The sequence below is a fragment of the Cryptomeria japonica genome, unplaced genomic scaffold, assembly GCF_030272615.1.
Source record: "Cryptomeria japonica unplaced genomic scaffold, Sugi_1.0 HiC_scaffold_15, whole genome shotgun sequence".
In the NCBI taxonomy this organism is placed as follows: domain Eukaryota; kingdom Viridiplantae; phylum Streptophyta; class Pinopsida; order Cupressales; family Cupressaceae; genus Cryptomeria; species Cryptomeria japonica.
This window is the reverse complement of record NW_026728837.1, coordinates 1287501-1299815: the sequence shown is the minus strand read 5'-3', so window position 1 is coordinate 1299815 and position 12315 is coordinate 1287501. Positions and strand designations below refer to the sequence as shown.

The 12315-nt window shown below is 63.0% G+C and overlaps 2 non-coding genes across 2 annotated transcripts; both read left to right on the top strand.

The window, feature by feature from the left end:
• Window positions 1–1203: 1203 nt before the first annotated feature.
• On the top strand, window positions 1204–1322 carry LOC131860841 (5S ribosomal RNA). Its single transcript, XR_009359934.1, has one exon. It is a non-coding gene; the product is annotated as a 5S ribosomal RNA (ribosomal RNA).
• Window positions 1323–9126: 7804 nt separating this feature from the next.
• LOC131860840 (5S ribosomal RNA) lies at window positions 9127–9245 on the top strand. The gene has a single exon (XR_009359933.1). It is a non-coding gene; the product is annotated as a 5S ribosomal RNA (ribosomal RNA).
• The last annotated feature ends 3070 nt before the right edge of the window (window positions 9246–12315 follow it).

Here is a 12315-nt window from a genome sequence, read left to right as displayed (position 1 = left end):
GGGTGGGTACTAAGGTGCGTGCCAAGGTGGGTCATAGGGTGGGTGCCAAGGTGGGCACCAGGGTGGGTGTGCACCAACCCTAGCCAGGGTAGGTCACGGGGTGGTTGTCGGGGTGGGCGTCAAGGAGCCAAGGTGGGTGGCAAGTAGCCAAGTTGCGTGCCAAGGTGGGTGTCGGGGTGGGTGCCAAGGATCCAAGGTGGGTGCCAAGGAACCAAGGTGGGTGTCTGGGTGGGTGCCGAGGTGGGAGCCAGGGTGGGTCCCAAGGTGAGTGCAAAGGTGGGTGCCAGGGTCAAGGTGAGTGCCAATGTGGGTTCCAAGGTGCCAGGGTCAGGGTGAGTGCCAATGTGGGTTCAAAGGTGCTAAGTTGGGTGCGAGGTTGGGTGCGAGGGTGGGTGGGTGCCAAGGTGTGCTAGGTGGAAGCCCGGGTGGGTCGGCATCCCATGGGTGTCGAGTTGGGTGCCTGATGGGTGCTTCTTGTCAAGTTTTAGTCGTCGGGACTCATTTCGAGCCTTAGAGGTCGTTTCTTGTCCGGTTGCCCTGTCTTCGACCTGGGAACCCAATTTTGGTCCTCGGGTCCCATTTTTTTTTGTCTCGCATCCCACTTTTGGCCTGTGGCCTTTTCGGGGTCGATTCTCGTTTTGGGCATCAGAGCATGTTTCTTCTCCTAAAACCCAATATTTGTTTATTAAGTCTCGGAACACATTTTTGTTCTCGTGGACCCATCATGGGTCTTGGAACGCATTTGTGGTCCTTGGGTCCCATTTTGCATCCCGAAACTTGTGTTTTGGTGCTTGATCCCTATTTTGGGTGCCCACCTTGCACCAAGTGCGCACCCGGGGCAAACCGAGCGCCTTGGTGCACCGGGGCAAGATCGAGCGTGCACCCGAGGCGCCCCGAACATGCACCAAGGTGCACTCGGCCCACATGTGAGCGCAGGTCGTTGCGCCCGAGGTGGTGTGTGGGCACCGCGTTGCAGACGGGACACTGCACGCACACGACGCCCCCTCCAGGTGCACGCACGTAGGCCGGGCCGGGTGCACACCCGATGCCCTAGCAAGGTGCGCGCACCCGGGCAGGGCTCACACTTGGCGAACGGGGCGCACTTCGCGAGGGAGGGTGTGCACCTCGACGGGGGTGGGTGGCCGGGGTGGATTCGCACGTGGGTCGCGGTTTGCTAAGTACACACTGCGACAAGCTCATAACGGGTGCGATCATACCAGCGTTAGTGCACCGGATCCCATCAGAACTCCGCAGTTAAGCGCGCTTGGGCCGGAGTAGTACTGGGATGGGTGACCTCCCGGGAAGTCCCGGTGTTGCACCCTTTTTTAGTTTTTCGCCGGGCGTCGCAATGCTATTTGAATAAACCTTTTGCCCGTTTGCGTTCTCGTCGGGGCCGGGCCGGGCCGGGGTGCGCTGCCCGCACTACCGCGCGCGCGGGGGCGACACCGAGCGCGCACCCGAGGCGCCCCGAGCACACAGGCCACGGTGCAACCCGGGCGTTGTGCGCGCACCCCGGTGCGCCCGAGGTGCTGCGCGCGCACCCAGGTGAAATCGGTGTGCACCTCGGCCAGTGCGCGCTCGGTCGAGTCGCGCACGTTGGCCAAGGTGCACGGTGATGTTTCTTACTCTAAGGTTCCGCACCAGACGCCCGGGACAGGTGAGCGAAGCTGGGCGGGGCCGGGTGCGCGGCCGGGGCAGGTGCACGCAGCTGGAGAGAGCTTTGGAGCACACTTCGGAGCGCACCAATGATGCGCTCCATTCAAAAGTTTCCTGAAAAGGCAAAAAAAGTTGAGATTATAGAATTTCCCACTTGAGAGATTGTAAAAAAAAAAAATTTAAAATGAAGGAAACGCGGGTGCCAAGGTGTGCGCAGCCCAGCCAAGGTGTGCGCACCAAGGCGCCCACCCTGGCGAAGGTGCACGCAAGGTGCGCACCCGAGGCAAACCGGACAATTAACCCAACTTTCGACTTCGCGCGCACCTTGGAGCGCACTTCGGAGCGCTCCTTGGTGCGCACCAATCTTGGGCACCTCGGAGTGCACCATGGCGCCCACCAAGGTGCGCACCCGGGGCAAACCGAGCTCCGACTTCGTGCGCACCTTGGAGCGCACGAAAGGTGCGCACCATGGCGCCCACCAAGGTGCGCAGCCCAGCCAAGGCGTGCGCATCAAGGTGCGCACCCTGGCGAAGGTGCGCACCCGGGGCAAACCGAGCTCCGACTTCGTGCGCACCTTGGAGCGCACAAAAGGTGCGCAACCCAGCCAAGGTGTGCGCACCCCGGTCAAACCGAGCTCCGAATCGTGCGCACCAGAGGTGCACGCCATCGTGCGCACCTTGGAGCACACTTCGGAGCCCTCCTTGGTGCGCGCCGATGTTGCGCACCTCGGAGCGCACCCGGGGAAAACAATGCAATTAACCCGACTTTCGACTTCGTGGGCACCTCGGAGCGCTCTCGGGTTCGCACCTCGGAGCACACCGAGGTGCGCACCTTTGATGCGCTGCCTTCACCAATTTCCAGAAAAGGCAAGAAAACATTGAGAAGGTGTGCGCACCGAGGTGCCCACCCTGGCGAAGGTGCACGCGAGGTGCGCACCCGGGGCAAACCGGGCTCCGACTTCGTGCACGCCGCACCTTGGAGCACACTTCGGAGCGCTCCTTGGTGCGCACCAGGGCGCGCAACCCAGCCGAGGTGCCCACCCCGGCGAAGGTGCACGCGAGGTGCGCACCCGGGGCAAACCGGGCTCCGACTTCGTGCACGCCATGGTGCCCACCGCGGCGAAGGTGCACGCGAGGTGCGCACCCGGGGCAAACCGGGCTCCGACTTCGTGCACGCCGCACCTTGGAGCACACTTCGGAGCGCTCCTTGGTGCGCACCATGGTGCCCACCAGGGCGCGCAACCCCGCCGAAGGTGCACGCGAGGTGCGCACCCGGGGCAAACCGGGCTCCGACTTCGTGCACGCCGCACCTTGGAGCACACTTCGGAGCGCTCCTTGGTGCGCACCATGGTGCCCACCAGGGCGCGCAACCCCGCCGAAGGTGCACGCGAGGTGCGCACCCGGGGCAAACCGGGCTCCGACTTCGTGCACGCCATGGTGCGCACCGCGGCGAAGGTGCGCACCCGGGGCAAACCGGGCTCCGACTTCGTGCACGCCGCACCTTGGAGCACACTTCGGAGCGCTCCTTGGTGCGCACCAGGGCGCGCAACCCAGCCGAGGTGCCCACCCCGGCGAAGGTGCACGCGAGGTGCGTACCCGGGGCAAACCGGGCTCCGACTTCGTGCACGCCGCACCTTGGAGCACACTTCGGAGCGCTCCTTGGTGCGCACCATGGTGCCCACCAGGCCGCGCAACCCAGCCAAGGTGTGCGCACCAAGGTGCACGCGAGGTGCGCACCCGGGGCAAACCGGGGTCCGACTTCGTGCACGCCGCACCTTGGAGCACACATCGGGGCGCTCCCGGGTTCGCACCGGCGTTGCACACCGTGGTGGGCACCTCGGAGCACACCAAGGTGGGCAGCGAGGTGCGCACCTTTGATGCGATGCCTTCACTAATTTCCATAAAAGGCAAAAAAAAAACGAGATTTTAAAATTTCCGTTTTGAAAGATAGTGAGAAAAAGGGAATGCTGGTGCCATCTTGAGCCCGCCCTGGTGCGCAGCCCAGCCAAGGTGTGCGCACCAAGGTGCCCACCCTGGCGAAGGTGCGCGCCCGGGCAATTAACCCAACTTCCAACTTCGCGCGCGCCAGGGTGGGAGCGCACCCAACAACCGGGCCTGGGAAGAGCCAATGCGAGAAACCCCACCAAACGCTCTGACAAAAAAAGAGGGGGCGCTCCAGTAACCCCGCTTCGGAGCGCACCCTGGGCAAACCCAGCCAAGGTGCCCACCCCGGCCAAGGTGCAGGCGAGGTGCGCACCCGGGGCAAACCGGGCTCCGACAACGTGCACGCCGCACCTTGGAGCACACTTCGTAGCGCTCCCGGGTGCGCACCTCAGAGCACACCAAGGTGGGCAGCGAGGTGCGCACCTTTGATGCGCTGCCTTCACTAATTTCCAGAAAAGGCAAAAAAAAAAGGAGATTTTAAAATTTCCGTTTTGAAAGATAGTGAAAAAAACGGAACGCGCGTGCCATCTTGAGCCCGCCCTGGTGCGCAGCCCAGGTAAGGTGCCCACCCTGGCAAAGGTGCGCACCCGGGCAATTAACCCTACTTCCGACTTCGTGCGCGCCAGGGTGGCAACCGGGCCTCGGAAGAGCCAATGCGAGAAACCCCACCAAACGCTCCGACAAAAAAAGAGGCGGCGCTCCAATAACCCCGCTTCGGAGCGCAGCCGGGGCAAACCCAGCCAAGGTGCCCACCCCGACGAAGGTGCACGCGAGGTGCGCACCCGGGGCAAACCGGGCTCCGACAACGTGCACGCAGCACCTTGGAGCACACTTCGAAGCACTCCCGGGTGCCCACCGGCGTTGCGCACCGTGGTGGGCAGCGAGGTGCGCACCTTTGATGCGCTGCCTTCACTAATTTCAAGAAAAAGGCAAAAAAAAATGAGATTTTAAAATTTCCGTTTTGAAAGATAGTGAAAAAAAAGGAACGCGGGTGCCATCTTGAGCCCGCCCTGGTGCGCAGCCCAGGCAAGGCATGCGCACCAAGGTGCCCACCCGAGGTGCACACCCGGGGCAAACCGGGCTCCGACTTCGTGCAGGCCGCACCTTGGAGCACACTTCGGAGCGCTCCTTGGTGCGCACCATGGTGCCCACCAGGGCGCGCAACCCAGCCAAGGTCTGCACACTAAGGTGCCCACCCCGGCGAAGGTGCACGCGAGGTGCGCACCCGGGGCAAACCGGGCTCCGACTTCGTGCACGCCATGGTGCCCACCGCGGCGAAGGTGCACGCGAGGTGCGCACCCGGGGCAAACCGGGCTCCGACTTCGTGCACGCCGCACCTTGGAGCACACTTCGGAGCGCTCCTTGGTGCGCACCATGGTGCCCACCAGGGCGCGCAACCCAGCCAAGGTGTGCGCACCAAGGTGCACGCGAGGTGCGCACCCGGGGCAAACCGGGGTCCGACTTCGTGCACGCCGCACCTTGGAGCACACATCGGAGCGCTCCCAGGTTCGCACCAGCGTTGCGCACCTTTGATGCGCTGCCTTCACTAATTTCCAGAAAAGGCAAAAAAAAACGATATTTTAAAATTTCCGTTCTGAAAGATAGTGAAAAAAACGGAACGCGGGTGCCATCTTGAGCCCTTCCTGGTGCGCAGCCCAGGCAAGTTGTGCGCACCAAGGTGCCCACCCTGGCGGAGGTGCGCGCCCGGGGCAAACCGGGCTCCGACTTCGTGCACTGCATGGTGCCCACCAAGGCGCGCAACCCAGCCAAGGTGCCCACCGCAGCGAAGGTGCACGCGAGGTGCACACCCGGGGCAAACCGGGCTCCGACTTCGTGCACGCCGCACCTTGGAGCACACTTCAGAGCGCTCCTTGGTGCGCACCAGGGCGCGCAACCCAGCCGAGGTGCCCACCCCGGCGAAGGTGCACGCGAGGTGCGCACCCGGGGCAAACCGGGCTCCGACTTCGTGCACGCCATGGTGCCCACCGCGGCGAAGGTGCGCACCCGGGGCAAACCGGGCTCCGACTTCGTGCACGCCGCACCTTGGAGCACACTTCGGAGCGCTCCTTGGTGCGCACCATGGTGCCCACCAGGCCGCGCAACCCAGCCAAGGTGTGCGCACCAAGGTGCACGCGAGGTGCGCACCCGGGGCAAACCGGGGTCCGACTTCGTGCACGCCGCACCTTGGAGCACACATCGGGGCGCTCCCGGGTTCGCACCGGCGTTGCGCACCGTGGTGGGCACCTCGGAGCACACCAAGGTGGGCAGCGAGGTGCGCACCTTTGATGCGATGCCTTCACTAATTTCCATAAAAGGCAAAAAAAAAACGAGATTTTAAAATTTCCGTTTTGAAAGATAGTGAGAAAAAGGGAATGCTGGTGCCATCTTGAGCCCGCCCTGGTGCGCAGCCCAGCCAAGGTTTGCGCACCAAGGTGCCCACCCTGGCGAAGGTGCGCGCCCGGGCAATTAACCCAACTTCCAACTTCGCGCGCGCCAGGGTGGGAGCGCACCCAACAACCGGGCCTGGGAAGAGCCAATGCGAGAAACCCCACCAAACTCTCTGACAAAAAAAGAGGGGGCGCTCCAGTAACCCCGCTTCGGAGCGCACCCTGGGCAAACCCAGCCAAGGTGCCCACCCCGGCCAAGGTGCAGGCGAGGTGCGCACCCGGGGCAAACCGGGCTCCGACAACGTGCACGCCGCACCTTGGAGCACACTTCGTAGCGCTCCCGGGTGCGCACCTCAGAGCACACCAAGGTGGGCAGCGAGGTGCGCACCTTTGATGCGCTGCCTTCACTAATTTCCAGAAAAGGCAAAAAAAAAAGGAGATTTTAAAATTTCCGTTTTGAAAGATAGTGAAAAAAACGGAACGCGCGTGCCATCTTGAGCCCGCCCTGGTGCGCAGCCCAGGTAAGGTGCCACCCTGGCAAAGGTGCGCACCCGGGCAATTAACCCTACTTCCGACTTCGTGCGCGCCAGGGTGGCAACCGGGCCTCGGAAGAGCCAATGCGAGAAACCCCACCAAACGCTCCGACAAAAAAAGAGGCGGCGCTCCAATAACCCCGCTTCGGAGCGCAGCCGGGGCAAACCAAGCCAAGGTGCCCACCCCGACGAAGGTGCACGCGAGGTGCGCACCCGGGGCAAACCGGGCTCCGACAACGTGCACGCAGCACCTTGGAGCACACTTCGAAGCACTCCCGGGTGCCCACCGGCGTTGCGCACCGTGGTGGGCAGCGAGGTGCGCACCTTTGATGCGCTGCCTTCACTAATTTCCAGAAAAAGGCAAAAAAAAATGAGATTTTAAAATTTCCGTTTTGAAAGATAGTGAAAAAAAAGGAACGCGGGTGCCATCTTGAGCCCGCCCTGGTGCGCAGCCCAGGCAAGGCATGCGCACCAAGGTGCCCACCCGAGGTGCACACCCGGGGCAAACCGGGCTCCGACTTCGTGCAGGCCGCACCTTGGAGCACACTTCGGAGCGCTCCTTGGTGCGCACCATGGTGCCCACCAGGGCGCACCCGAGGCAAACCGGGCTCCGACTTCGTGCACGCCGCACCTTGGAGCACACATCGGAGCGCTCCCAGGTTCGCACCAGCGTTGCGCACCTTTGATGCGCTGCCTTCACTAATTTCCAGAAAAGGCAAAAAAAAATGATATTTTAAAATTTCCGTTCTGAAAGATAGTGAAAAAAACGGAACGCGGGTGCCATCTTGAGCCCTTCCTGATGCGCAGCCCAGGCAAGTTGTGCGCACCAAGGTGCCCACCCTGGCGGAGGTGCGCGCCCGGGGCAAACCGGGCTCCGACTTCGTGCACTGCATGGTGCCCACCAAGGCGCGCAACCCAGCCAAGGTGCCCACCGCAGCGAAGGTGCACGCGAGGTGCGCACCCGAGGTGCACACCCGGGGCAAACCGGGCTCCGACTTCGTGCACGCCGCACCTTGGAGCACACTTCAGAGCGCTCCTTGGTACGCACCAGGGCGCGCAACCCAGCCAAGGTGCTCACCCCGGCGAAGGTGCACGCGAGGTGCGCACCCGGGGCAAACCGGGCTCGGACTTCGTGCACGCCGCACCTTGGAGCACACATCGGAGCGCTCCCGGGTTCGCACCAGCATTGCGCACCTTTGATGCGCTGCCTTCACTAATTTCCAGAAAAGGCAAAAAAAAGAAAAAAATGAGATTTTAAAATTTCCGTTTTGAAAGATAGTGAAAAAAACGGAACGCGGGTGCCATCTTGAGCCCGCCCTGGTGTGCAGCCCAGGCAAGTTGTGCGCACCAAGGCACCCACCCTGGCCAAGGTGGGTCACGGGGTGGGTCCTAGGGTGGGTAACGGGGTGGGTACTAAGGTGCGTGCCAAGGTGGGTCATAGGGTGGGTGCCAAGGTGGGCACCAGGGTGGGTGTGCACCAACCCTAGCCAGGGTAGGTCACGGGGTGGTTGTCGGGGTGGGCGTCAAGGAGCCAAGGTGGGTGGCAAGTAGCCAAGTTGCGTGCCAAGGTGGGTGTCGGGGTGGGTGCCAAGGATCCAAGGTGGGTGCCAAGGAACCAAGGTGGGTGTCTGGGTGGGTGCCGAGGTGGGAGCCAGGGTGGGTCCCAAGGTGAGTGCAAAGGTGGGTGCCAGGGTCAAGGTGAGTGCCAATGTGGGTTCCAAGGTGCCAGGGTCAGGGTGAGTGCCAATGTGGGTTCAAAGGTGCTAAGTTGGGTGCGAGGTTGGGTGCGAGGGTGGGTGGGTGCCAAGGTGTGCTAGGTGGAAGCCCGGGTGGGTCGGCATCCCATGGGTGTCGAGTTGGGTGCCTGATGGGTGCTTCTTGTCAAGTTTTAGTCGTCGGGACTCATTTCGAGCCTTAGAGGTCGTTTCTTGTCCGGTTGCCCTGTCTTCGACCTGGGAACCCAATTTTGGTCCTCGGGTCCCATTTTTTTTTGTCTCGCATCCCACTTTTGGCCTGTGGCCTTTTCGGGGTCGATTCTCGTTTTGGGCATCAGAGCATGTTTCTTCTCCTAAAACCCAATATTTGTTTATTAAGTCTCGGAACACATTTTTGTTCTCGTGGACCCATCATGGGTCTTGGAACGCATTTGTGGTCCTTGGGTCCCATTTTGCATCCCGAAACTTGTGTTTTGGTGCTTGATCCCTATTTTGGGTGCCCACCTTGCACCAAGTGCGCACCCGGGGCAAACCGAGCGCCTTGGTGCACCGGGGCAAGATCGAGCGTGCACCCGAGGCGCCCCGAACATGCACCAAGGTGCACTCGGCCCACATGTGAGCGCAGGTCGTTGCGCCCGAGGTGGTGTGTGGGCACCGCGTTGCAGACGGGACACTGCACGCACACGACGCCCCCTCCAGGTGCACGCACGTAGGCCGGGCCGGGTGCACACCCGACGCCCTAGCAAGGTGCGCGCACCCGGGCAGGGCTCACACTTGGCGAACGGGGCGCACTTCGCGAGGGAGGGTGTGCACCTCGACGGGGGTGGGTGGCCGGGGTGGATTCGCACGTGGGTCGCGGTTTGCTAAGTACACACTGCGACAAGCTCATAACGGGTGCGATCATACCAGCGTTAGTGCACCGGATCCCATCAGAACTCCGCAGTTAAGCGCGCTTGGGCCGGAGTAGTACTGGGATGGGTGACCTCCCGGGAAGTCCCGGTGTTGCACCCTTTTTTAGTTTTTCGCCGGGCGTCGCAATGCTATTTGAATAAACCTTTTGCCCGTTTGCGTTCTCGTCGGGGCCGGGCCGGGCCGGGGTGCGCTGCCCGCACTACCGCGCGCGCGGGGGCGACACCGAGCGCGCACCCGAGGCGCCCCGAGCACACAGGCCACGGTGCAACCCGGGCGTTGTGCGCGCACCCCGGTGCGCCCGAGGTGCTGCGCGCGCACCCAGGTGAAATCGGTGTGCACCTCGGCCAGTGCGCGCTCGGTCGAGTCGCGCACGTTGGCCAAGGTGCACGGTGATGTTTCTTACTCTAAGGTTCCGCACCAGACGCCCGGGACAGGTGAGCGAAGCTGGGCGGGGCCGGGTGCGCGGCCGGGGCAGGTGCACGCAGCTGGAGAGAGCTTTGGAGCACACTTCGGAGCGCACCAATGATGCGCTCCATTCAAAAGTTTCCTGAAAAGGCAAAAAAAGTTGAGATTATAGAATTTCCCACTTGAGAGATTGTAAAAAAAAAAAATTTAAAATGAAGGAAACGCGGGTGCCAAGGTGTGCGCAGCCCAGCCAAGGTGTGCGCACCAAGGCGCCCACCCTGGCGAAGGTGCACGCAAGGTGCGCACCCGAGGCAAACCGGACAATTAACCCAACTTTCGACTTCGCGCGCACCTTGGAGCGCACTTCGGAGCGCTCCTTGGTGCGCACCAATCTTGGGCACCTCGGAGTGCACCATGGCGCCCACCAAGGTGCGCACCCGGGGCAAACCGAGCTCCGACTTCGTGCGCACCTTGGAGCGCACGAAAGGTGCGCACCATGGCGCCCACCAAGGTGCGCAGCCCAGCCAAGGCGTGCGCATCAAGGTGCGCACCCTGGCGAAGGTGCGCACCCGGGGCAAACCGAGCTCCGACTTCGTGCGCACCTTGGAGCGCACAAAAGGTGCGCAACCCAGCCAAGGTGTGCGCACCCCGGTCAAACCGAGCTCCGAATCGTGCGCACCAGAGGTGCACGCCATCGTGCGCACCTTGGAGCACACTTCGGAGCCCTCCTTGGTGCGCGCCGATGTTGCGCACCTCGGAGCGCACCCGGGGAAAACAATGCAATTAACCCGACTTTCGACTTCGTGGGCACCTCGGAGCGCTCTCGGGTTCGCACCTCGGAGCACACCGAGGTGCGCACCTTTGATGCGCTGCCTTCACCAATTTCCAGAAAAGGCAAGAAAACATTGAGAAGGTGTGCGCACCGAGGTGCCCACCCTGGCGAAGGTGCACGCGAGGTGCGCACCCGGGGCAAACCGGGCTCCGACTTCGTGCACGCCGCACCTTGGAGCACACTTCGGAGCGCTCCTTGGTGCGCACCAGGGCGCGCAACCCAGCCGAGGTGCCCACCCCGGCGAAGGTGCACGCGAGGTGCGCACCCGGGGCAAACCGGGCTCCGACTTCGTGCACGCCATGGTGCCCACCGCGGCGAAGGTGCACGCGAGGTGCGCACCCGGGGCAAACCGGGCTCCGACTTCGTGCACGCCGCACCTTGGAGCACACTTCGGAGCGCTCCTTGGTGCGCACCATGGTGCCCACCAGGGCGCGCAACCCCGCCGAAGGTGCACGCGAGGTGCGCACCCGGGGCAAACCGGGCTCCGACTTCGTGCACGCCGCACCTTGGAGCACACTTCGGAGCGCTCCTTGGTGCGCACCATGGTGCCCACCAGGGCGCGCAACCCCGCCGAAGGTGCACGCGAGGTGCGCACCCGGGGCAAACCGGGCTCCGACTTCGTGCACGCCATGGTGCGCACCGCGGCGAAGGTGCGCACCCGGGGCAAACCGGGCTCCGACTTCGTGCACGCCGCACCTTGGAGCACACTTCGGAGCGCTCCTTGGTGCGCACCAGGGCGCGCAACCCAGCCGAGGTGCCCACCCCGGCGAAGGTGCACGCGAGGTGCGTACCCGGGGCAAACCGGGCTCCGACTTCGTGCATGCCGCACCTTGGAGCACACTTCGGAGCGCTCCTTGGTGCGCACCATGGTGCCCACCAGGCCGCGCAACCCAGCCAAGGTGTGCGCACCAAGGTGCACGCGAGGTGCGCACCCGGGGCAAACCGGGGTCCGACTTCGTGCACGCCGCACCTTGGAGCACACATCGGGGCGCTCCCGGGTTCGCACCGGCGTTGCGCACCGTGGTGGGCACCTCGGAGCACACCAAGGTGGGCAGCGAGGTGCGCACCTTTGATGCGATGCCTTCACTAATTTCCATAAAAGGCAAAAAAAAAACGAGATTTTAAAATTTCCGTTTTGAAAGATAGTGAGAAAAAGGGAATGCTGGTGCCATCTTGAGCCCGCCCTGGTGCGCAGCCCAGCCAAGGTGTGCGCACCAAGGTGCCCACCCTGGCGAAGGTGCGCGCCCGGGCAATTAACCCAACTTCCAACTTCGCGCGCGCCAGGGTGGGAGCGCACCCAACAACCGGGCCTGGGAAGAGCCAATGCGAGAAACCCCACCAAACGCTCTGACAAAAAAAGAGGGGGCGCTCCAGTAACCCCGCTTCGGAGCGCACCCTGGGCAAACCCAGCCAAGGTGCCCACCCCGGCCAAGGTGCAGGCGAGGTGCGCACCCGGGGCAAACCGGGCTCCGACAACGTGCACGCCGCACCTTGGAGCACACTTCGTAGCGCTCCCGGGTGCGCACCTCAGAGCACACCAAGGTGGGCAGCGAGGTGCGCACCTTTGATGCGCTGCCTTCACTAATTTCCAGAAAAGGCAAAAAAAAAAGGAGATTTTAAAATTTCCGTTTTGAAAGATAGTGAAAAAAACGGAACGCGCGTGCCATCTTGAGCCCGCCCTGGTGCGCAGCCCAGGTAAGGTGCCCACCCTGGCAAAGGTGCGCACCCGGGCAATTAACCCTACTTCCGACTTCGTGCGCGCCAGGGTGGCAACCGGGCCTCGGAAGAGCCAATGCGAGAAACCCCACCAAACGCTCCGACAAAAAAAGAGGCGGCGCTCCAATAACCCCGCTTCGGAGCGCAGCCGGGGCAAACCCAGCCAAGGTGCCCACCCCGACGAAGGTGCACGCGAGGTGCGCACCCGGGGCAAAC